Below are 27,222 nucleotides of genomic sequence, written 5' to 3' on the forward strand. Positions count from 1 at the left end.
TTCTTTTAACTCCATACTATTTTCTATAGTGATGGCACCAATTTAAATTCCTGCCAGCAGTGTATTAGGGTTTTATTTTCTCTGTCCTTGCCAATATTTCTTATTTGTAGACTTTTTGATAATAGCCATTCTAATAGGTATGAGGTGATATCTTGTGGATTTGACTTGTATTTCTCCAATGATTAACATCTGTTCAAGTCTGTTGGCTATCTATCTGTTCCTTTGAAAATATATCTATTCAGATCTTCTACTCATTTTTCAATTGGGTTGTTTGTTTTATTGACTTTGAGTTGTATGAGCTGATTATATGTTTTGGGCATTAACTCCTTATTGGTCATATCATTTGCAAATATACCTTCTGTTAAGTAGATTCTCTTTTCATTTCATACATGATATCCTTTGTTGTGCAAAAGTTTTAAAATTTAATTAGGTCTCATTTGTTTATATTTGCTTTTTCTTCCTTTGCCTGAGAGGAGAGATCCAAAAATACATTGCTAAAATTTGTGTCAGAGAGTGTACAGCCTATGCTTTCTTCTAGGGGTATTATGGTTTCTGAGTTTATATTTAGGTCTTTAGCACATTTTGAGTTCACTTTTATATATAGTGTGGGAAAATGTTCTAAATCATTTTTTAACATAGCACTCCAATTTCCCCAGCACCAGTGATTGAAAAGATTGTTTCTTTCCCATTTATATATTGTTGCCTCCTTAGTCATAGATTAGTGTACAATAAGTACATGGATTTTTTTCTGGGTTCTGTATTCTTTTCCATTGATCTCTATGTTTATTTTTGTGCCCATATCATATTGTTTTGATTCCTATAGTTTTTAGTATAGTTTGAAGTAAGGGAGCATGATAACTCCAACTTTGTTAATTTTTCTCAAAATTTCTTTGGCAATTCAGAATCTTCCAATGCTATGTTAAATAGAAGCGGTCAGAGTGAATATCCTTCTCTTGTTCCTGATCTTGAGGAAAAGATTTTAGCTTTTCACTCTCAAGTGTGATGTTAGCTATGAGTTTGTCATACATAACCTTTATTATGTTGAGATATGTTCCTTCTATACCAACTTTGAAGTGAAAGTGAAAGTCACTCAGTCATGTTCGACTCTTTGTGACCCCATGGACTATACAGTCCATGAAATTCTTTAGGCCAGAATAATGAAGTGAGTAGCTTTTCCTTTTCCAGGGGATCTTCCCAACCCAGGGATAGAAGCCAGGTCTCCTGCATTGCAGGCAGATTCTTTACCAGCTAAGCCACAAGGGAAGCCCCAAAATACTGAAGGGGATAGCCTATCCCTTTTCCAGTGGGTCTTCCAGACCCAGGAATCAAACATTGTCTCCTACATTGCAGGCAGATTCTTCACCAACTTTGCAGCCCCAATTTAGATGATAGCTTTTATCATGAATGGATGTTGAATTTTGTCACTTGCTTTTTCTACATCTATTGAGATGATCAATGTTAATTTTATCCTTACTTTTTTTCATGAGGTGTCACGCACTGATTGGATTACAGAAGTGAAATATTTTTCATACCTAAAATAAATCCTGGTGTATTATACTTCTTACATATTGTTGAATTCAGTGCATCTATATTCAACAGATATTGGTCTATGATTTTCTTTAATTATAATTAAATTTCTATAATTACAAATTCAACTTCACTACTACTGATTGCTATGTTCAGATTGTCTAGTTCTTCCTGATTCAGTCCTGGAAGATTGTAGTTTCTAGAACTTTATTAGGTTGTCCAATTTGTTCATATATAATTGTTCATAATATTCTCATAATTTTCTGTATCTCTGGGATATTGGTTGTTACTTCTTATGTTTCTTACTTATTTGAGTCATTTATTTATTTTTTCTTGATGAGTTTGACTCAAGGCTTATTAACTTGAACTTTTCAAAAAACCAAATCTTGGTTTCATTGCTATTTTCTGTTCCTTTTCAGGTCTCTATTTTGTTTATTTCCTTTCTGATCTTTATTATTTTCCATCCTTCACCGACTTTGGTTTTTTTTTTCCCCCCTAATTTCTTAAGATGTTAGATTAGATTGTTTAAGATTTTTCATTTTCTTGATTTAGGCCCATATTGCTATAAACTTCCATTTTGCTTTGCATCCCATAAATTTTGGAAAACTTCTTAATTTGTCTAGAGGAATTTTCTAATTTTACTTTTATTTCCTCACTGACCTTTTGATATTTTAGTAATATAGTTTATTCTCCATATGTTTCTTATTTTTCCCATTTGCTTTGTGTAATTGATTTCTATTTTCATGCCATTGTAATCAGAAAATAAGGTTGATATAATTTCTATCCTGTTAAATTTATTAAGGCTTGTTGTATCACCTGCCCTGCTGGCTCAAGACAATAAAGAATTTTCCTGCATTGCTGGAGATCTGGGTTCAGTCCCTGGGTCAGGAAATGGCAACCCAATCCAGTATTTTTTTCTGGATAATCCCATGGACAGAGGAGCCAGATGGGCTACAGTCCATGGGGTCACAAAGAGTCAGATATGACTGAGTGATTAAAACTTAACGTTTATGACCTATCATGTGATCTATCCTGGAGAATGTTCCATGTGCACTTGAAAGGAATATATATATTCTGCTGTTTTGGTATGGATTGTCTTGTTAAGTCCAAGTGGTTTAATGTGTTATTTAAAACTACTGTTTCCTTTTTGATTTCATGTCTGGATGATCTGTCCATTGCTGTAAGTGAAGTATTAAAGTCCTCTGCTATCATTGTAATATTATTAATTTTCCCTTTTTGTCTGTTAATATTTGCTTTATGTATTTATGTGCTCCTATATTAGGCACATATATGTTGCTGCTGCTGCTACTGCTGTCGCTTCAGTTGTGTCCTACTCTGTGTGACCCCATAGATGGCAGCCCACCAGGCTCCCCTGTCCCTGGGATTCTCTAGGCAAAAACACTGGAGTAGTTTGCCATTTCCTTCTCCAATGCATGAAAGTGAAAAGTGAAAGTGAAGTCACTCAGTCGTACCTGATTCTTTGCGACTCCATGGACTGCAGCCTACCAGGCTCCTCCGACCATGGGATTTTCCAGCCAAGAGTACTGGAGTGGGATGCCATCACCTTAGTGAACATGATATTCTCTTCTTGCATTGATTCCTTTAAAAGTGGAAGTTGCTCAGTCATGTCCGACTCTTTGCAGCCCCATGTACTATACAATCCATGGAATTCTCCAGGCCAGAATACTGGGGTGGGTAGCCTTTCTCTTCTCCAGTGGGTCTTCCCAAACCAGGGAATCAAACCCAGGTCTCCCACATCACAGGTGGATTCATTACCAGCTGAGCCACAAGGGAAGCCTTTATCATTACATAATGATCTTATTTGTCTTTTGTTATAGATTTTGGTTTAAAATTTATATTTAAACTGATATCTGTATTGCTACCCTAGCTTTCTTTTCATTTATACTTGGCATGAAAAATCTTTTTTCATTCCCTCATGTTCAATCTCTGTGTGTCTTTAATTCTGAAGTAAGTTTCTTGTAAGTAACATATAGATGGACATTGTATATTTTTAAATGTAATCTCTATTTCTTTTCATTGGAGTATTAAGTCCACTGACATTTAAAGTGATTATTTATTGATTTGTATTTATTGCCACTTTGTTACTTTTTTTGTAGTTCTTTTTGTTTCTTCCCTTGTGGCTTTGGTAATTTTCATTAGTGGTTTACTGGTGTTCCTATTTCTCTTGTTTTCCTGTATTCATTGTAAGTTTTTGAGTTGTAGTTACCATGGGTTCATATATGTTGACCTATAAGTATATCTACTTGTTTTAAACTGATAATTTCAAACACATTCTGAAGATCTATAATTTTTTACTCCTTTCTCCTACTTTTTTTTTTGTTTTTGCTGTCATATTTTATATCCTCATGTTCATCTTTTAACTGTTTATTGTAGTTATAACTGATTTTTATAATTTCCCCCTTAATATTAATACTGTGAGATAGTTAGAATAGGAAAAAGGAGTCCAAAGTGGCAATGGCTAGAAGACAAAGATGGGGAAAGCCCATGAAAATAGAACAAAGGAAGGTCAGAGGACCCAAGAGAGAACCTCAGGTGAAACAAAACAGCCCTCCTGCCTAGCCCAATTTACATAGGGCAGGCTCATGGGGAGGAGAAAAAACATATAAAAAGAGGAGACAAAATTGAGCCTCCAGCCTCTCTTCTCTTTGCATCTTTTGGGCAGCCCACTCTTACATCTCGAGGATGTATTTTACTTTGCTTGCCAAATAAAACTGAGCTGTAACATTGGCCAATCCATTGCGTTTAATTTAGCTGCAGTGAGACAGAACGACAAACTTACAAACTCTCCGAACAATACTAATTTATTTATGTGGTTGATCCACAGTCTTTACAATATGTTTATCTTTACTTGTGGGATTTTTCCTTTCCCATACAGTTTTGCTTTTGATGAAGCCTTTTGTTTTCCATTTACAGAAGATCCTTTAACATTTCTTTTAGGGTCAGTTTAGCATTGATAGGAACCTGGAATGTTAGGTCCATGAATCAAGGCAAATTGAAAGTGATCAAACAGGAGATGGATAGAGTGAATCTCAACATTTTAGGAATCAGTGAACTAAAATGGACTGGAATGGGTGAATTTAATTCAGATGACCTTTTTATCTACAACTGTCGGCAAGAATCCCTTAGAAGAAATGAAGGAGCCATCATAGTCAACAAAAGAGTCCAAAATACAGTACTTGGATGCAATCTCAAAAATGACAGAATGATCTCTGTTCATTTCCAAAGCAAACCATTCAATATACATTAATCCAAGTCTATGCCCTGACCAGTAATGCTGAAGAAGCTGAAGTTGAATGGTTCTATGAAGACCTACAAGACCTTCTAGAACTAACACCAAAAAAAGAAGTCCTTTTCATTATTAGGAACTGGAATGCAAAAGTAGGAAGTCAAGAAATAACTGATGTAAAAGGCAAATTTGAGCTTGGCATACAAAACAAAGTGGATCAATGACTAACAGATTTTTGCCAAGACAGCACAATGGTCATAGCAAACACTCTTCTCACAACACAAGAGAAGATTTTACACATGGATCTCACTAGATGGTCAATAATGAAATCAGATTGACTGTATTTGCAGCCAAAGATGGAAAAGCTCTAAAAGTCAGCAAAAACAATACTGGGAAGTGACTATGACTCATTCATGAACATGTTAGTGCCAAATTCAGACTTAAACAAAGTAGGGAAAACCACTAGACCATTCAGGTATGACCTAAATCATATCCCTTATGATTATACAGTGAAAGTGACAAATAGATTCAAGGGATTAGTTCTGATAAAAAGAGTGCCTGAAGAACTACGGGCAGAGGTTTGTGACATTGTACAAGAGACAGCGATCAAGACCATCCCCAAGAAAAAGAAATGCAAAAAGGCAAAATGGTTGCCTGAGGAGGCCTTACTAATAGCTGTGAAAAGAAGAGAAGCAGAAGGCAAAGGAGAGATATACCCATCTGAATGCAGAGTTCCAAAAATTAGCCAAAAGATATAAGGAAGCCTTCCTCAGTGATCAGTGCAAAGAAATAGAGGGAAACAACAGAATGGGAGAGACTAGAGATCTCTTCAAGAAAATTAGAGATACCAAGGGAACTTTTCATGTAAAGATGGGTGCAATAAACGATACAAATGGTATGGACATAATAGATACAGAAGATATTAAGAAGAGGTGGCAAGAATACACAGAAGAATTGTACAAAAAAGATTTTCATGACCCAGGTGATCACGATGGTTTAAGCTCTCACCTAGAGCCAGACAGACATCCTAGAATGTGAAGTCTAGTGGGCCTTAGGAAGCCTCACTATGAAAAAAGCTAGTGGAGGTGATGGAATTCCAGTTGAGCTTTTTCAAATCCTGAAAGATGATGCTATGAAAATGCTACACTCAATGTGCCAGCAAATTTGGAAAACTCAGCAGTGGCCACAGGACTGGAAAAGGTCAATTTTCATTCCAATCTCAAAGAAAGGTAATGCCAAAGAATGTTCAAACTACTGCACAATTGCACTCATCTCACACGCTAGCAAAGTAATGCTCGAAATTCTCCAAGCCAGACTTCAACAATAAGTGAACCATGAACTGCCAGATGTTCACACTGGATTTAGAAATGGCATAGGAACCAGATATCAAATTGTCAATGTCCGTTGGATCATACAAAAGGCAAGAGAGTTCCAGAAAAACAGGTATTTCTACTTTATTGACTTTGCTAAAGTCTTTCACTGTGTGAATCACAAAAAACTGTGGAAAATTCTTAGATAGATAGGAATAACAGACCACCTGACCTGCCCTCTGAGAAATCTGTATGCGGGTCAGGAAAAAACAGTGAGAACTGAACATGGAACAGCAGACTGGTTCCAAATTGGGAAAGGAGTATGTCAAGGCTGCATATTGTCACCCTGCTATTTTAACTTACATGCAGAGTACATCATGGGAAATGCTGGACTGGATGAAGCACAAGCTGAAATCAAGGTTTCTTGGAGAAATATAAATAACCTCAGATATGCAGATGACACAACACTTATGGCAGAAAGTGAAGAGGAGCTAAAGAGCCTCTTGATGAAAGTGAAAGAGGAGAGTGAAAAAGTTGGCTTAAAACTCAACATTCAGAAAACAAAGATCATGGCATCTGGTCCTATCACTTCATGGCAAATAGATGAGGAAACAATGGAAACAGTGAGTGGCTATTTTGGGGGGCTCCAAAATCACTGCAGATGGTGACTGCAACCATGAAATTAAAAGACACTTGCTCCTTCGAAGAAAAGTTTTGACCGACCTAGACAGCATATTTGGAGAAGGCAATGGCACCCCACTCCAGTACTCTTGCCTGGAAAATCCATGGGCAGAGGAGCCTGGTAGCCTGCAGTCCATGGGGTCGCTAAGAGTCAGACACAACTGAGCAACTTCACTTTCACTTTTCACTTTCATGCATTGGAGAAGGAAATGGCAACCCACTCCAGTGTTCTTGCCTGGAGAGTCCCAGGGGTTGGGGAGCCTGGTGGGCTGCCATCTATGGGGTCACACAGAGTCGGACACGACTGAAGAGACTTAGCAGCAGCAGCAGCAGCAGCAGACAGCATATTAAAAAGAAGAGATATTACTTTGCTGACAAAGTCCATCTAGTCAAAGATGTGTTTTTTCCAGTACTCATGTATGGATGTGAGAGTTGGACTATAAAGAAAGCTGAGTGCCAAAGAACTGATGCTCTTGAACTGTGGTGTTGGAGAAGATTCTTGAGAGTCCCTTGGACAGCAAGGAAATCCAACCAGCCCATCCCAAAGGAAATCAGTCTGAATATTCTTTGGAAGAACTGATGTTGAAGCTGAATCTCCAATACTTTGGCCACCTGGTGTGAAGACCTGAATCTTAGTTTTCTGAATGTTGAATTTTAAGCTAACTTTTGCACTCTCTTCTTTCAATTTCATCAAGAGAAACTTTAGTTCTTCTTTGCTTTCTACCATAAGGGTGATGTCATCTGCGTATCTGAGGCTATTGAAATTTCTGCCAGCAATCTTGATTCCAGGTTGTGCTTCATCCAGCCTGGCATTTTCCATGATGTACTCTGCATATAAGTTAAATAAGCAGATGACAATATGCAGCCTTGACATGCTCCTTTCCCAATTTGGAACCAGTCTGTCTGTTGTTTCATGTCCAGTTCTAACTGTTGCTTCTAGACCTGCATACAGGTTTCTCAGGATGCAGGTAAGGTGATCTGGTGTTCCCACCTCTTGAAGAATTTTCCACAGTTTGTTGCAATCCACACAAACAAAGCCTTTGGCATAGTCAATAAAGCAATAGTAGATTTCTTTTTTTGGAACACTCTTGCTTTTTTGATGATCCAGTGGATGTTGGCAGTTTGACCTCTGGTTCCTCTGCCTTTTCTAAATCCAGCTTGAAAATCTGGAAATTCATGGTTCAAGTACTGTTGAAGCATGGCTTGGAGAATTTTGAGCACTACTTTGCTGGCATGTGAGATGAGTGCAATTGTGCAAAAGTTTGAGCTTTCTTTGGCATTGCCTTTCTTTGGGATTGGAATGAAAACTGACCTTTTCCAGTCCTGTGGGCACTGTTGAGTTTTCCAAATTTCCTGGCATATTGATGCAGCACTTTCACAGCACCACCTTTTAGGATTTGAAATAGCTCAGCTGGAATTCCATTACCTCCATGAGCTTTGTTCATAGTGATGCTTCCTAAGGCCCACTTAACTTCCTGTTCCAGGATATCTGACTCTAGGTGAGTGATCACACCATCGTGGTTATCTGGGTCATGAAGATCATTTTAATATAGTTCTTCCATGTATTCCTGCCACTTCTTTTAATATCTTCTGCTTTTGTTATGTCCATACCATTTCTGTCCTTTATTGTGCCCATCTTTTCATGAAACATTCCCTTGGTATCTCTAATTTTCTTGAAGAGATCTCTTGTCTTTCCCATTCTGTTGTTTCCCTCTATTTCTTTGCATTGATCATTGAGAAAGCCTTTCCTATCTCTCCTTGCTATTCTTTGGAACTTGGCATTCAAATGGGTTTATCTTTCCTTTTCTCCTTTGCCTTTCGCTTCTTGTCTTTTCACAGCTATTTGTAAGACCTCCTCAGGCAACCATTTTGCCTTTTTTTGCATTTCTTTTTCTCGGGGATGGTCTTGATCAAGGCCTCCTATAAAATGTCATGAACCTCTGCCAGTAGTTCTTCAAACACTCTATCAGATTTAATCCCTTGAATCTATTTCTCACTTCCACTGTATAAACGTAAGGGATTTGATTTAGGTCATACCTGAATGGTCTAGTGTTTTTTCCTACTTTCTTCAATTTAAGTCTGAATTTGCCAATAAGGAGTTCATGATCTGAGCCACAGTGTGCTCCTAGTCTTGTTTTTGCTGACTGTATAGAGCTTCTCCATCTTTGGCTGCAAAGAATATTATCAATCTGATTTTGATATTGACCATCTGGTGATATCCATGTGTAGAGTCTTTGTTTGTGTTGTTGGAAGTGGGTGTGCGTTCCTCTTGGCAAAACTCTGTTAGCCTTTGCTCTGATTCGTTTTGTACTCCAAGGTCAAATTTGCCTGTTACTCCAGGTTTTTCTTGACTTCCTACTTTTGCATTCCAGTCCCCTACAATAAAGAAGACATCTTTTTTGTGTGTTAGTTCTGGAAGGTCTTATAGGTCTTCATAGAACCCTTCAGCTTCAGCTTCTTCAGCATTACTGGTTGGGGCATTGACCTTGATTGCTGTGATATTCAATGGTTTGCCTTAGAAACAGAGTTCATTCTGTCATTTTTGAGATTGCATTCAAGTACTGCATTTTGGACTCTTGTTGACTATGATGGCTACTCCACTTCTTCTAAGGTTTCCTGCCCAGAGTAGTAGATATAATGGTCATCTGAGTTAAATTCACCCATTCCAGTATAGTAAATATGCATATTTACCCAATGCAGTAGCCTTATATCCATACTAAGTATAAGTTTTAGAATGATGCCAACGCACAGAGAAAGGTGACTCTCACCAGAAAAAAAAAAAAAAAAAGAAAAGAAAACAAACCATCACCCTCCTCAAGACTTGACTGATGCTTGCACTAAGCAGCATCTCTAGATCTTTTCAGCCAGTAGTTACTGAAGTATGGGGATAATTTCATGGTGTGTGATTTAAAGCAGGCCTCTAATCATCTCTCCGCATTTACTTCTGGGCTTCACCTCTCACTTGCCTAGTTGCCCAGTTCCACTTTTCTATGTATCATGCTAAGCATTTTTTACCACCACTATCTCCTGAGAGATAAGGAAAAAAAAAAAGTACTAAAGAGCTAATTGTCAAAATAAAACATTTAAATGGAATAAACCTAACAAAAAATGCTATCTTAGAAGTTATTTTTTAAAGATAACTCCAGTATAGTAAATATACATTAGAAATTAACTCTTTCTTTGTTGAGTTGGACAGAAGAAACATCAGTGCTTCAATTTCAGTGCTCTTGTTGTAGAGAGATACACTGATGAGGGAAAATTTGAAAAAATCCTGTCAATTTATAAACTCATTTCTCAAAATGGACTACTTTACACATACAGATTGTATTTTCTTTATTTCAAGGATGAAAAATGCAGATTATGTGGCACTGCCTATGAAGCATAGACATACTTTTCACTTTTGTGCATTAATGGGTAGTAGGAAATAAAATGGTAGTATTGCACTGCTGTTAGTTGTAATCAGTGAATCACATCTTAGGTCCTTGATAGAGTTGTCTGTTAAGAGAGTGGATATTAGTATCAGTACCTCCTAGTTTCTCTTTTTATAAAGATGTCAAGAGCCATTTAATTTTTTTAAAATCACATGATTAGATTCAATGTATTGGGCCTTCATACTCTCATTCCTGAGATCAGTTATGAGCTTGGAGAGCCTGTTTTATGTGACCATCAGAACCTTTACTCTGAGCTAGAAATGAATGTCAAAGACTTAGCCTAGGGCTATCTTGAATCATTTCATGGAATAGTTATTATTTCTGAAGCTCAATTCTTATTTTAAAAAATAGTCTCCAAAACAGATCTTGCTGAACAGAGGGATCTTGGAATAAGACCAGTAATCCTGTATGTATGTGCTATGTAGGACTTTCAGTTCAGTTCAGTTCAGTTCAGTCTCTCAGTCGTGTCCAACTCTTTGTGACCCCATGAATCACAGCACACCAGGCCTCCCTGTTCATCACCAACTCCCAGAGTTCACTCAGACTCACATGCATCGAGTCAGTGATGCCATCCAGCCATCTCATCCTTGGTCGTCCCCTTCTCCTCCTGCCCTCAATCCCTCTCAGCATCAGAGTCTTTTCCAGTGAGTCAACTGTTCGCATGAGGTGGCCAAAGTACTGGAGTTTCAGCTTTAGCATCAGTCCTTCCAAAGAAATCCCAGGGCTGATCTCCTTCAGGATGGACTGGTTGGATCTCCTTGCAGTCCAAGGGACTCTCAAGAGTCTTCTCCAACACCACAGTTCAAAAGCATCAATTCTTTGGTGCTCAGCCTTCTTCACAGTCCAACTCTCACATCCATACACGACTACAGGAAAAACCATAGCCTTGACTAGATGGACCTTAGTCGGCAAAGTAATGTCTCTGCTTTTGAATATGCTATCTAGGTTGGTCATAACTCTTTTTCCAAGGAGTAAGCATCTTTTAATTTCATGGCTGCAATCACCATCTGCAGTGATTTTGGAGCCCCCCAAAATAAAGTCTGACACTATTTCCACTGTTTCCCCATCTATTTCCCATGAAGTGATGGGACCAGATGCCATGATCTTCGTTTTCTGAATGTTGATCTTTAAGCCAACTTTTTCACTCTCCACTTTCACTTTCATCAAGAGATTTTTAAATTCCTCTTCACTTTCTGCCACAAGGGTGGTGTCATCTGCGTATCTGAGGTTGCTGATATTTCTCCTAGCAATCTTGATTCCAGCTTGTGTTTCTTCCATCCTAGTGTTTCTCATGATGTACTCTGCATAGAAGTTAAATAAGCAGGGTGACAATATACAGCCTTGATGTACTCCTTTTCCGATTTGGAACCAGTCTGTTGTTCCATGTCCAGTTCTAACTGTTGCTTCCTGACCTGCATGTAGGTTTCTCAAGAGGCAGGTCAGGTGGTCTGGTATCCCCATCTCTTTCAGAATTTTCCACAGTTTATTGTGATCCACACAGTCTGTGCTATGTAGGACTTTACTCTCTGGAATACAGTAGGTTGCTGATTTATAAGAATTTAATTTTTTCCTTCTCTTTCAGTGAGAGTTTTGAACTTTTTACTTGAGCCAATTGTAAAACACCACTCTACAAATATTTGAATAAACAAATTTAATATTTGAATAAGCAATGATGAATCTATGCAGTGATGTAAAAGTCTTTATATGAATAAACATGAATTTTAGTGAAATCATTTAATTAATACACAAAAAAAAATCTGAAAGAAGAGATTTAATACAGAATGTAGGAAATATGCAATTCTATTTGACCTAACATTTTGGAAGAGGTACAGAGATTTTGAGATATTTTCTTGTCCAGAAATAATTTGTATCTGAATATAGAAAAGTTGTTTCCTTACTAAAAGGCTAGATACACTAGGAAAAGCAATTCAAGTAACCAATTGAAATTAAGCTTATTCAATTATTACTTGAGATCCTGATTTTATTTTATTTTTCTGCCATGAAATAGTTGAACAGTTGAATAGTTGAACAGAAATAACTGAATAGTTATTTCTGAATAACACTAACATACTTTCAATTAAAATTGAGCGTTGTTTTCTGGAAATGATTTCAATTTCAGGATAAAAAGTACCCATAATCATTTTACCCTAAGATATATTCTATGGAATTAGCATAAATAACTATTTTTTTTTCTTTCCATTAATTATATGACTGTCTTGGAAATTCAAGCAGGAAATGATCTTTGTTTTCATTTTAAAATATATTTCAGATTCTAAGTATCATAGCATCTGACCATGGATTGGAATAAATTCTCTCACCTTGGCTATGTCTATTTACAGTACAAAATGGTATTAGTTTGTAAATAAGGTTAAAGTCTCTACTCTTGGAATTAACCATACACAGTCATAATGGCATTCTGGATTTATTTTGATCTGTGATGCTCTGATTCATTTGGTTAATTCTTTATTTGAATTATAATGCAGATTTAACCACTGTGAAATGATTTGTTCTGTTTTTGGTTTGTTTTTTTTTTTTCCTTAAGAACAAATCCATGTCTATTAATAACTCAAACCTTCTGTCCAAGTATCCGTATTGTTTAAGGATCTGGTAAATGGACCACTCCTTTACAAAGTTTTCTTTACTCATGAACTTCATTTACCTTTCTCCTGTCTAAAAATTCAGAACTTAATTTTATGCTGGCTATGTCTCCTATGATTTATGAATCACTACAAATGGTAGGCTTTGCTTTCAGTAAAATTGTAGCCTAACTGTTTCTTAGTTCACCTGCATTCCCCACCTCAACAAATGTGGTAGTAAATAGGTATCTGTAGAACCATTGATATTTCACTTTATAGAGAGTTTTGGTTTGTGACTTTGAATAAGAAATTCTTAAAAATTTGTGTTTACCATTGCTTTAAAAATCCAAGATATAGAAGTGTTTCAGGAAAGATATTGAAACTGGAAAGGAGAAAGAAAAATGTAGAATTTACACTCTGTGTTTGCAGAAAGCCTCCCATTGTTGTTGAGGAATATAGCGACTAGTAGGTAAGATCATTTTAATGGTAAGATTTTTTTTTTATCATGATTTTGGAGAAAAAGTGCTAAATTTTATTTGGAATATTATTGGAACAATTGAATAGTGAACAGAAAGCATTTACTTTTTTAAAAATTCTCTGAGGCTGCCACATTTTTTCCCAAGTATAGTAAGGTAACTACAGTTTACTTATTATACGACTCCCTTTTTTCTTGGTAATTTTGGAAAACAAAACTTCCTAGCCTCCCTTGAAAACAGAAGGTTATCATATCTAATTTAAGTAAACACTGAGGGTGGAAGTGTAATGTATCATTTCCAGACAAGGCAGCAAGTCCTTTGTCCTACCTGGCTACTCTCCTGACACTGCAGACTTGGAGGCCACGTTTTGAAAGATGGCAAGAACAAAAGATGGAGGAAGCTTGGATTCCAGAGTCACCAGATTGTGGAGAATTTGCCCCGTTTCTTCCTGCCAGCCCGTATTAAATTGTGTATGAATGCATAATAGACTTCTTTTGTGTAAAGCTAGTGAGCATTTAAGATTTGTATGTAATGCAGCTAGTAATTACTCAACCACTTGGCAAGTTCATAGCAGTAATCTAAATGCCTTTTCACTTTAGGTTTGAGAAAATAAATATTCCATGGTGATTCTAGTGAAATAAAATCTCCCAACATTTAAGATGGTTATGTGAAAGAACATCAACATTCATGTTAATATTTTTACTAGTCAATCTCTTTTTTTGAATAGTTACTCAAAAATTCAGAATATAAGAAAGTTTTACTGAAGAGGAAAAGTTAAAATTTTACATAACCTCCTGCTCCTTCTGCCTCTATAACTCAGCTTGCTTCTTGCAAAATCTGGATCATGTAGGTCATGTAGTCCCAGAAAGTAGAGACTCACAGTACTAGGAACTGGAGCTTATCCCACCCACCCTTGTCCTGCTCTTTGCAATCACTCAGCCTCTACAAACCTGCTTAATCATGACTGTCCATGTATAAAAACTCTGACCCCTTTTGTGGGGGCTCAGAGCTTAGAGTCTTAACTCCTCTAGGCCTGCCAGCATATTAAACCTGAGTTCCCCAACTCTCCATGTGGTGTTTGGTTTCTCAGTTACTGGTTTCTGCAACATTTTTAAGTAGGTTAACCTGAAGCTAAATTCCATTAACTACAATAAAGATACTTTTCTACTTTACCATCCATATCATTATTTATGAAACTATATTTTTAATTGCAAAGGAAGTATTTTCTGATGTTTCATTTTTAATATTGACTTTATAAATGATTTTGAATACTCATAATAAAGACAAACTTCAAGAATACTGCCTTTTTAGAAGTTCCACCAGCAAAGGACTAACCTAAAGGATTAACAAAAATATTTAACCAGTAACTACATAGTTTCTCTGCATAAAAATAGGTATCATGTATATATATTATGGATTATATTATACATTATTATATATTAAACAATATGTTGATGAATAATCCATATTTTTCCTCCTAATTTGCTTTTGCCAAGTCATCAGACCTCTTTCTGGTTCCATGTGACACTGACATTGTTGGTTATATTTTCCTTACTTCCACACAGATAGCTGGAAAGTCCCTCTTACTCTCTTTCTGGACAACACTCTATGCTTTCTTCATTTCTCACCTAAATGTCAGCTCCTCTATAAAACCTCCTTGTTATCTCCATCTTTGTTAGTGGCTCTTTCTTCACTCAACGTTAATTTAACAGATGGTCATTGAACTTCAACTAAGCACCAAGTAGGATGCTGAGAATAGAGCAGTAAACCAAAAGGCATGGAGGTACTTCCTCTTGTGAAGTGATGTGGAAGGGTATAGGAGATGCATAAGACTCCTGATTAAATATTTCAGATGGTAGTGAGTATTATAAAGAAAAATAAACCAGAGTAAATTATGAAGCATGAGAGAGTGGAGGGAGGTATTTTTGAAGGATGAAGGCAAGGGAAAGCAAACTTCTAGATGAGTTTTACTGCAGGTCTAAATGACATAGGATACCAGCCATTTGTATATTTGAGAAAAAGAAGTCCTTAGAGAGATAAACATCAAAGACAAAATCATGCATGGTGTATTCAAGAACATCAAAGAGGCTGTTCGATTTTTAATATATTTATTAATGTTATCTGGGATTCACATGTATCATTTCTGAAAGAGTGGAGTATTATTTACTATTTTGAGCAAATCTTGTACAGTTTCTCTGTGTCCTAATTTTTACTTTTGAAGTGAGGGATGAAATGCTTCTGGATTTAAATGAAGAAAACTAAATTAACAAAAGGTAAGATCTGGATGATGCTAACAGAGGAGAAAGAAGAGGTATCCTCCATCTTTTCCTTGGGATTTTTTTTTTTTTTTGAAAATTTCCTTGTAAATGTAATAGGAAAGAAGAACTTGGGTCATTATTCCAAACCTTTGGAATATGCATTCATCTCTTCAGGAGAAAGATAAGACTGGTGTACTACCCAGGGGATATCTCCATGGTCCTGGGTCTTACTCCCTTGTAATTAAACACACACTTTCTGAGAAGTAAATCTGTCTGTAGTTCTCACTAGGTAATCAGTGGTCATTTAAAAAAGCAAAAAACAAAAACTTACTGAAACAAATTTGACATATCATAGAATACAGTCATTTTAAAAGGGCACTGCAATAATTTTTAAGTAAATTTGCTAGGTGGTTTAACCAGCAACATAAATCAGGTTTAGAACATCTTCATTGCCCCAATAAGACGTTTTGTGAGCATATACTGTTAATTTTCTTCCTCTAATTTATTAGAGGAACTGCTAATTTATTTTCTATCTCTATAGATTTCCCTTTTCTGGGCTTCACACAAATGGGATCATACACTCTATGTCTTTTGTGTTTTGATAATTTTACTGAGAATAATGTTTCTGTCATAGTAGGAATCTGCAGTTCATTCCGTTTTTGCTAAAAAAGTGTTCTACAGATATTTTGTCTATCCACTTACTGCTTGATGCACATTTGTTTCCACATTTGTTTCCAAGTTGAGGCTGTTAGGAATAGTGAGAATAATAACATTGTGTGCAAGTTTTTGTGTGGATATCGACTTTCCTTTCTTTTTGATAGGTAACTAAAGATAGACTTGCTAGATCTAGGTCATGTGGTAACTCTATGCCTATTTAACCTTTAAAGTGCTAGGCTGTTGAATCATATTACATTTCTATCAGAAATGTAAGAAGTTTCCTTTCCCTTCACATCATCACCAACCACCACCATTTCAATTTTTGTTATTATCTGTCATTTTTATTATAAGAATTTTAGTGAGTATAAAATGGTATCTTACTGTGGTTTTCATTTTCATTGCCCTAATGACTAGTGATACTAAGAATCTTTTCATGTGTTTATTAGCCATTGAAATATCTTCTCTAGTTAAAGGTTTATTCAGATCTTTTCCTCATTTCTGAAATTGGATTGTTTTGTCTTCTTGTTCTTGGTTAAGAGTAAGGTTTAAATACCTTCTTTGTATTTAAATAAGGTATTGCTTTGTATTTATGTTTTTGTATCTCCAAATACAGCCCTTTATATTTTGTGAATTTTCACCTTTATGCTTGTCTTTTCATTTCCTCCTGGTGCTTTTTGAAGAACAAAAGTTTTGAATTTTGATGAGCTTCAATTGATCAATTTTGCTTTTCACAGGCTGCACTTATAGTTATGAAATTTTTGCCTAACCCCAAATCTGTTTTCTTTAAAAATGCTACTGCCTTAACTCTTATATTTAAGTCTGTGATCAATTTTGAGTTAATTTTTTTACATGCTGTGAGCTAAGGGTCTAAGTTCACACCTTCGCATATGAATTTACAACTGTTCCACTATCATTTATTTAAAAGGCTCTACTTTCCCTCCAGAGAATTGCATTGCAACCTATTTTGGCAACTGATTGACCACAAATATTAGAATTCATTTATGAATTTAATTGTTTCATTATTCTGTGTTTATCTTAAGCTAGTAACACATTATCTCCTAACCACATATTTGTCGTAAGTTTTGAATCTGAGAAGTGAAAGTCCTCCAACTTTTGTGATTGCTTTTCAAAATTGATTTAACTATGTTAGGGTCTTATGCCTTTCTATGTAAATTTTAGGATTACCTTTTTAATTTCTAGTCAAAAAAGGTTGCTGGACATTTGATAAAGATTACGTTAATCTATAAGTCAATTTTGGTAGAAGTACCATCCTAACAATATTGAATTATCAAATCCATAAGAATGGGAAATCTCATTTGCTTAGATCTTAATTCTCTCATTATTATATTCAGTCACTCAGTCATGTCTGACTGTTTGTGACCCTATGAATTGCAGCACGCCAGGCCTCCCTGTCCATCACTAACTCCCAGAGTTCACTCAGACTCACATCCATCGAGTCAATGATGCCATCCAACCATCTCATCCTCTGTTGTCCCCTTCTCCTCCTGCCCCCAATCCCTCCCAGCATCAGAGTCTTTTCCAGTGAGTCAACTCTTCGCATGAGGTGGCTAAAGTGCTGGAGTTTCAGCTTCAGCATCATTCCTTCCAAAGAAATCCCAGGGCTGAACTCTTTCAGAATGGATTGGTTGGATCTCCTTGCAGTCCAAGGGACTCTCAAGAGTCTTCTCCAACACCACAGTTCAAAAGCATCAATTCTTCAGCGCTCAGCCTTCTTCACAGTCCAAATCTCACATCCACACATGACCACTGGAAAAACCATAGCCTTGACTAGATGGACCTTAGTCGGCAAAGTAATGTCTCTGCTTTTGAATATGCTATCTGGGTTGGTCATAACTTTCTTCCAAGGAGTAAGCGTCTTTTAATTTCATGGCTGCAATCACCATCTGCAGTGATTTTGGAGCCCCAAGAAAATAAAGTCTGACACTGTTTCCCCATCTATTTCCCATGAAGTGATGGGACTGGATGCCATGATCTTCATTTTCTGAATGTTGAGCTTTAAGCCAATTTTTCCACTCTCCTCTTTTGCTTTCATCAAAAGGCTTTTTAGTTCGTCTTCACTTTCTGCCAGAAAGGTGGTGTCATCTGCATATCTGAAGTTATTGATATTTCTCCCGGCAAACTTGATTCCAGCTTGTGTTTCTTCCAGTCCAGCGTTTCTAATGATGTACTCTGCATATAAGTTAAATAAGCAGGGTGACAATATACAGCCTTAACGTACTCCTTTTCCTAATTATTTGTTTATGTTTTATGCTTCTTTAGTAAAATTTATTATTAAGTGTTTTATTCTTTCTGATACTATTGTGAAAGGAATTGTATTTTCCATTTCATTTGTGAATCATTTGTCATATGTAGCAAACAATTGATTTTTATATATTGATCTTAGGTGACCTTATTGTAACTGATTAACATAACTGTCCTTTGTGAATTTCTTAGGATCTGCTCTATGCTGAGAAGACTATCATATAATCTACAAAAAATGAGGCAATTTTGCTTCTTTCTCTTCAATAAATATGATTTTGTTATTTTTTCCTCGTGAGACTGCACTGGCTGTTCTTCAGTACAATGTTGAAAATAATGGCAAGACAGGCAACTTTGCCTGAGATTCTCAGGCAAAGAGAATTTTGCCTGAGATGCTTCAGTACAATGTTGAAAATAATGGCAAGACAGGGAACTTTGCCTGAGATGCCTCAATTCTCTAAAATTGAGAATACAATTTTAGAGGAAAGGCCTTCAGTCTTTTATCAAGTGTGATGTTTTCCTAGGGTTTTCCATAGATATCTTTATGAGGATGAGAAATTTCCATCTATTCTAGTTTGTTGGTCTTCCTTGATAGCTCAGCTGATAAAGAATCTTCCTGCAATGCAGGAGACCCCAGTTCTATTCCCAGGTCAGGAAGATCCCCTGTAGAAGGGATAGACTACACACTCCAGTATTCTTGGGCTTTCCTTGTGGCTCAGCTGGTAAAGAATCTGCCTGCAATGCAGAAGACCTAGGTTTGATCCCTGGGTTGGAAAGATCCCTTGGGGAAAGGAAAGGCTACCCACTCCAGTATTCTGGCCTAGAGAATTCCATGGACATCCATGGGGTCACAAAGAGTTGGACACAACTGAGCACCTTTAATTTTCACTGAGAGATTTTAAAATTATCAGTGGATGTTGGATTTTGTCAAAGACTTTATGTCCATTTTGAAAATTATGTGATTGTTTTTCTTTGTTCCAATAAAATGAATTATTATATTTGTTGCTTTTTGAAAGTTAAACTTTCATTCTTGGGGTAAATCTCACTTGGGCCTTATGATATATAATTCTTTTTGTGTGTTAGATTCAATTTGTAACGTTTTCTAGAGGATTTTTGCATTTGTATTCATGAGGTACATAGCTCTGTAGTTTAATTCATATGGTAGTGTTATGTCTTTTTCTGGTGGCTCTAGTGTTAGAATGAAACTGGCCTGGTAGAATAGGTATGAAGTTACTCCTCTTTTCTATTTGGTTGAAGAGTTTGTAAGACATTATCATTATTTAATTTTTAAGTTTAAATGAATGCATGAGTGAATGCATCTAGACCTGTACTTTACCTCCTGGGAAAATGTTTAATTGATAATTCAATTTCTTTACTTGTTATTGGTATATTCTAGTTTAATCAGTTGTATTTTTACTGCCAGGTTGGTCATAAGCTCAGGTCCTAAGGTTCAGGCAAATTTGCTCTGAAAGCCCTCAAAGTATAGAAATATATTTACAACCACAAGGATATCATAGTAGCTCTGTGGAATTAGTAAAAGAGAAGACTGTTAGGAAGTGATAACATAAGAGGTTAGTGATGGACCTGGAAACTATCTTATGGATTTTGGATTTTACTCTGAATAGAAAAGCATTGAAAGGTTAAAGCAGAGTGGATGTGATTATATTCAGTCCTTACAGTTTATACATAGTTCATATACATTTTAAAGTATATATATTTGATTATCTATTGCTAAAGTATATGAACAATTGATTTCTTACTGTTGAAATTTTAAACAACAAACAATTTTGTAATGAAACACCAACACCAAGATATTTGCTAGGTGTAATGATTACTATCCATATTAGATTCCTATGCTGTCCTTCCAGGATTTTTTTTCCTTCTAGTAGAAGTATACTTTATGTAGTTTATCTGCTAAAGTCTCTAAGTGATAAAACTGTCAATCTTTATGATTAGGTCCTAAGCCTTGTTCAAACTCTGCCCACCCTCTGGATGAGCTAGAAAAGATTAGGATTTCCACAAATGCTGTCAAGGAAATTATTTGGATTTAACATTTAACCTTTAATGTAAGGTGATTAATATGTTTGCCATTATTTCTTTTCAGTGAATCACTCACACACTACAACGGTCAGTGAATTCTATTACCCTTTCAGTTAGCATTTCCCTTTCTCAATTGTCTAAGATGTTACACAAGCTAGTATATCCCTTTCCACCCCTGTCACATGCCATTTTACTAGCAGTGGGAGTTTTATCAATTGCACCGATGTGTTAGGCCAGGTGTTATTCATGCTCCATGTTCTAAGAGTGTTCTTCATTGACAGGCAGCTGATACATGATCAGTGTCCAAAATCCGAACTGAGAATCTGTTTTAAGGCTCCACTTCTGGTGCCAGCTCTCTTAAATTTGGTTATGTGTAATAGATTATAGATAAAAAGAATTGTGTGTAATTTTATTTGTGAATGCTTTTAGGAGATGACCTGTAATGAAGGAAGAAAGGCAGGAATTATCAGAGAGGGGAGCAAGACCTGCAGTACCTAATTTTTCACTAAAAATAATTCAAGTGTGAATAATCAGGAGGGCAGCCACCTCAAAAAAATGTCATATTCCCTTTCAGTTTCTGGACCTTGACACCCTTTTGGTCTTAAGCATCCACTCTACAGCACCGATCATATTAGATTCAGATGGATTTGTATTGTCATCTATTGGAATTCCCCAGTCCACAAAAGAATTAGCTCACCCAAGTTTCCACTATTTCCTGGGATGGCTCAAGGTTAATGAGTGGTTGACTAAAGACTATAAAGGCAGATTTTCTTTGCCTCAGTTTTAGGCAACTCTGTCATCCCAGTTCCGAAGCTCTACATACAATTTGGTAAAGTCTCAGGCGCAATTACACCACAGGTCAGTTTTTCTTGTGGCCCACTCCTGTGAGTTCTTTTTTTTTCCACAGTTGTACCTGCAAAGAGCACTCTACAACAAACCATCTGTTCTCCATTTCAGAATCTGTACCAAGTGAACGTGATCTGAAAAGAGCGGCATACTCCATAAGAGCACAGAGGGAATCACCCTGAACGACTAGGGCAAAGGCAAAACAGCAACAGTCCTCATTTCTAGTTCTGGAAAATCGCTAGCATGGAGAGATTTAGTAGTACCTAGCATGGACAGTTCCTTTAGTACCTTGAATACCCTAACCCACCTCACTAGTTCTGTTTACACTCTCTTTTCTACTCTAACATGCTTAATTTCTTTCTTGTTTCACAGTTCACTCTTCATTTCTTTCTGTCGCTTTAAAATTTTTAAATCTCAGTTTTAAGTTAGTGCAAAATTCCAGTTACAAAATAAATGAGTCATAAGGATGAACTCTACAGCATGGGGGATATAATCAGTTATAATCTGATGTCTTTGTATGGTGACAAATACTAACTAGACTTATGGTGGGGATATTTTGTAATGTCTAGAAATATTGAATCACTATGTTGTATACCAGGAACTAACATAGTGTTATAGATTAATTATACTTCAACAAATTCACTCATAGGGAAAGAGATTTGTGGTTACCAGAGATGGGGGTGGGGAGAGCAGGAATTTGATGAAGGTGGTCAAAACTACAAACTTTCAGTCATGAGATAAATAACTACCAGGGATATAATATACGACATGATAAATATAATTAATGTTGCTGTATTTTGTACATGTAAATGATTAAGAGAATAAAGATTAAGAGAACTCCTAAGAGTTTTCATGACAATAAAGCATTTTTTTCTTTTTCTTTTATTTTGTATATATATGAGGAATGAATGGCTTCATAGACTTATTGTGGTAATCATTTTATGATGTAAGTCAAGTCATTATGCTGTATACTTTAAACTTATACAGTACTGGATATCAATCATATCTACAAAACTGAAAGAAGAAAAAAGCTTAAAAAGTTAATGGGTATAGCAACAAAATTAAGGAAAGAAACCTTTATTTTCTATTATTTTTGTTATAGCATTGTATACTGTTGGGTAATTCACGTCAATGCTTTCAATCTTGAATATTGAGCAAAACAATTATGGCTGCAATTGAGACCTGAGTCTAAAAGATTATATCATAGGAAGTCTTCCTGAGAACTAGTTATCAAGCAGTGTATATCTAAATGTATATTTAGAAGCTCTTATGAAGATGATATGAACATGGGCGGGAATACTGCAGAGAAACACTGAGTGTTCCTTCATAAGCCTCTCTTGACAATTATTCCACTTGCTAATTATTTTAAATCCTTTGATGGTGAGACAAAGGTTAATTAGAAAAGGATTAGAAAATATATTGTAATGTTGTCATGGGAGTAGCTTCTGGAAATGTTGAAACCTCTGAGCTAGGCTTGAGGTTTTGCAGCAGGCTCACACAATGCTGTAGGCAACTTGAGGTCAATAAAGGCTTTTAATTTTCTATGCCAAATTAATTTTGGTCTACTGTAAATCATCTCAGGACCTGAAGGAGGTGGCAGGCAGATGACAGTTATTAAAGTGTGTGGTAGAAGAGAGGCCAAGGAAAGGCCTTAAAATTCTGACACACAGCCTTGGCTGCATCTAACAATCATGAACTACCCACATGATGTAATGTGGAGTTCCATTCAAAATAACGTAAAAACAAATTTTAAAAACCTATGAATTTATAAAGCAGTTGTTGAGTACTGTGAAGAAATTTGCAAAATTTTTCTAGGCCACAGGTTTGACTTGATGATGATTATGTTTTTTTATTTTTATAAGGAAAAAAAAAAATAAACTACAGGTAACCTCAAAGCATGAAACAAGTTAAATCAATATAATTTTCCACTTGCTTGGCAGGAATTCCCACTAGCCTTAAGAAAGTTAACTATTTAGAAGGTTAATTTAAGGTCTTGTACTATTTCAGAAAGTCATCATAGTAAAGTGGAAAGGTTGATTGGGAATCAGGAGTCCTGTATTTTAGTTTCTACCATGTCACTAACTAGCTGTGTGACCTTGGGCAAATCACTTAACCTCTAAGGTCTCTGTTTTCTCATGTGTAAAATGAGGAGGTTGAACTACATGATCTCTAAGTGTTCAACTAAATCTGCAACTAAATGAAAATATAGAGAACATGATCAAAAAAACTCCTACTGAACTGCAGCACATAGAAACCAATGTTGAAGAACAAAATAGGGAGTGAGAACGGATCCTTTATATTTATAGATCTTCTAATCTTTATGTTCACTGCAAGCTGTTCCTAGTAATTTCTCCATAGGAGAAGGTTCTGAGAAAATAAAGCATTGTTCCTTTGGTATATTTTGAGTAGAATTAGAGAACCCAGCAATACTCTACAAGTATTTCTTTTATACACATCTGTCCTGTCTAACTGAGTGTATTCCTCTCATGTTGGTTTTCTATTTATTTCTGATATTTAATTGATAAAGTACACATTCAAATAGAGAAAAGTGAGAACTATCAAAATATGCTACCAATACTTGAGAACAGTGTCTGTCTCTATTAGAACAAAGAAGTAATATCTGTACAGTTTATTCTTCTTCTGGGGACATGTGTTGAAAATTCTTTTACCCTCACTGTTGGTAAGCAATGAAAGTAAATGGAGGTAATCTGCTAGCTTTTCTACTCAAGTAGGCTTCCCTAGTGGCTCAGAGGTAAAGAATCTGCCTGCTATGCAGGATATGCAGGTTTGATCCCTGGGTCAGGAAGATCTCCTGGAGAAGGAAATTTAAAAGGATATGTGTGAGCAGTACCTAAAAGAATAAATGTAAATAGCTAACAAATATATGTAGACATTTTGAAGCTCACTAGTAAACCAAGAAACAAAAATTAAAATGTTAATGGCCACCACTCTTTAATGATAAGATCTTCAAGAATTTTATAGATATAACACTCATTGTTGGCAATGGTAGAAAAAAATGAAAAATCACTTGTATTGCTCACTGGCAAATAAAGTGATGTAAGCTTTCTGTGACACACTTTGACGATAAAGAGCAAAACCTTTGAAATGGCAATGGATTACTGCTGAAGTAAGTAAAAAATTTAGTTTCCAGGATGTTTATTATAAACAAAAAGCAATGTAGAAAACAAGCTTTATTTGCCAAAATGAGGGTGACTTCTCTATTAAATAAATGTTTTCACATATATATATATATCCATATGGCACACATATACATTTATGTATAAAAAATTAACATGTATTAAAAATTATTAAAATCATAATGGCACCCCACTCCAGTACTCTTGCCTGGAAAACCTTATGGACGGAGGAGCCTGGTAGGCTGCAGTCCATGGGGTCGCTGAGAGTTGGACACGACTGAACGACTTCACTTTCACCTTTCACTTTCATGCACTGGAGAAGGAAATGACAACCCACTCCAGTGTTTTTGCCTGGAGAATCCCAGGGATGGGGGAGCCTGGTGGGCTGCCGTCTATGGGGTCGGACAGAGTTGGACACGGCTGAAGCGACTTAGCAGCAGCAGCAGCAGCAGATGCTTTTATAAAAATGAAATTATATGTGTAATGTAATCAATTAAAGAGTACAGGATTTTAAATAATTCATATCTTTTTTTTAAATTAAATTCTGATATCTAGCCGAGTGCTTTCCACAAAGTATATAACATGTGTTGAATTAACGAGTGAATGTAATTTTTGAAACTTCTAAATGGGTTCTCACCCACTAATGTAGTGTGATGCTCATATAACACTAGGGGTCATGATATGCAAGTTTCTTTTTCTGTTTATACCTTTCTTAAATGATTGGGATTATGCCTTGAATCTGTATGTAAATTGTTATTTTCAAAGTGACTTTGTATCTAATTTACTATATAATCTCTACTTTTATTCATAGAATATTGTATAGCTTTATCCCCATATATTTTTCTATACATTTAAAAAATATGTATTCTATGTTTAAGTTGAATATTGGGCTTCCCTTGTAGCTCAGCTGGTACAGAATCTGCCTGCAATGCAGGAGATCTGGGTTCAGTCCCTGGGTTGGGAAGATGCCCTGGAGAAGGGAAAGGCTACCCACTCCAGTATTCTAGCCTGGAGAATTCCATGAACTGTATAGTCCATGGGGTAGCAAAGAGTTGGACACGACTGAGTGACTTTCACTTCTTTTCAAGTTGAATATTACTATAGTAATCAACACAGGAGTGATTGAATTATTAAAATTTAAAGGGACAACTTTATAATACTGCTCTGGAGTTCACTTTTCACCATCATAAAATAAAAACTAAATTTAAAGCAGCTCTAGAAAATGGCAAAAAGCCTCTTAAGAAGATCAGATACCCCTGATTTCTCCTCATTAACAGCTTCTCTGCTTGGCTATTTTCAGAAAACCAAAACAACCATAGACAATAATTCCCCATGCTGGACAATCTCAGTCTGGCAACTCCACATAACTGAAGTGTCACTTGGTCACCAGCTCCTGGGGCTGGAATTGACTGCTGTGCTGGCTGTTTCATGCAGCTGTTTGTGTGTGACTATAATGATCCTGCATTGGGGCCAGTTAATATGGGGAGGACTATATCTATCTGAATCTTTAAGGACATTGCTCCTTGAGTTCCCTTGACAAAACAGATAGGTGGGAAGGTCAGAAATAAAATCTATAATGAGTAAATCAGTGAGCTAAGCTTTCTGTCTTCTAGGACTGCAGACTTTCAGTTTTCCTCAACTCAGTGAGATGTCAGCCTTCTGTGTGGCTGGTTGCTGTTGGCATGAAAGCAGCGTGAATGAGGGACAAGACCTGAGAAGGTGAGTCACTGGCTGTGGGTAGCTAATGTTAAGAGGAAAGGAAGGTGAGTACATCAAGTCCTTGATGAATGTGTACAGAACTTTTGAGTCATATCAGAGAATAGTTTATCTTATGAGTGCTCATTATCTTCCCTTTTTGGGGGGGAGGGGTCTTATGCATTTTCTTCTCTGGCCTGTGGTTTACGGTCAGCCTGGTCATTGGTCTATCTGATGCTTAGAAAATTATCACCTCTGTGTGACCTGGCTCACCTGCCTTTCTCCTTTTCAGGTCTTGTAGTGCTCATAGAGTTCTTTTTGATTGATTTTAACCTGTTGAGTGTTGCTGGTGAATGTCACGGCACAGTGGCGTGTAGGTTCTCTGAAAACTTTGTCATCCAACCTCTAATGAGACTTTTCGTTAATTAATTGTTTGACAACTCAGTTCAATTCATTATATTATTCATTAATTAAAGCAGTCCATCTGACATTCAGAGTGTGTGCCTGTAACATACCAGGCCGAAACCATTTGCAAAGGAAATGATTCATGTGAATTGGCATATTAATTACCTTCCATTTCTTTTGCTTTATCCTTCCACTTTCTTCACTGTCAAAAGTCTCCCTTCTCTCTCCCTTCGTTCTCCCTTCTGCTTCTTCATTCTTGGTGCACTGTGCTCTTCTGGCTCCTCTGGCTCCACTCCTGTCCTCCTGCCTCTGTGATGGTTCTGCCTGTTTGATTGGCTCCTTTATCTCCTTTCACGGTGTCATTGTGGACATTCTACACGGCTTTTTTTTTGTTTTTTTTTTTTGTTTGTTTGTTTTTGACACCCAAATCTCTCTTATTGGGGGTTGGGGATGGCAGTTTTGGGGGAGGGGGTAGTAGTGGGGGAGGGGTTGGGGTTTTCACTGCACAGCTTGTTGATTGACACTGCTTCCTGAGTCCTGTGGCTTCATCACATCTGGACTAGAGAAAGGTTCGCTACGCAGGGCCTCAGATGATTCATCTGCCTTGAACGCTAGCCACACAGTGCCTGGGGCCTGTGGCTGTGCCGTCTGGCTGGTGAGGCAAGACTCACCCAATG

The sequence above is a fragment of the Ovis aries genome, chromosome 7 (assembly GCF_016772045.2).
Source record: "Ovis aries strain OAR_USU_Benz2616 breed Rambouillet chromosome 7, ARS-UI_Ramb_v3.0, whole genome shotgun sequence".
NCBI lineage: Eukaryota > Metazoa > Chordata > Mammalia > Artiodactyla > Bovidae > Ovis > Ovis aries.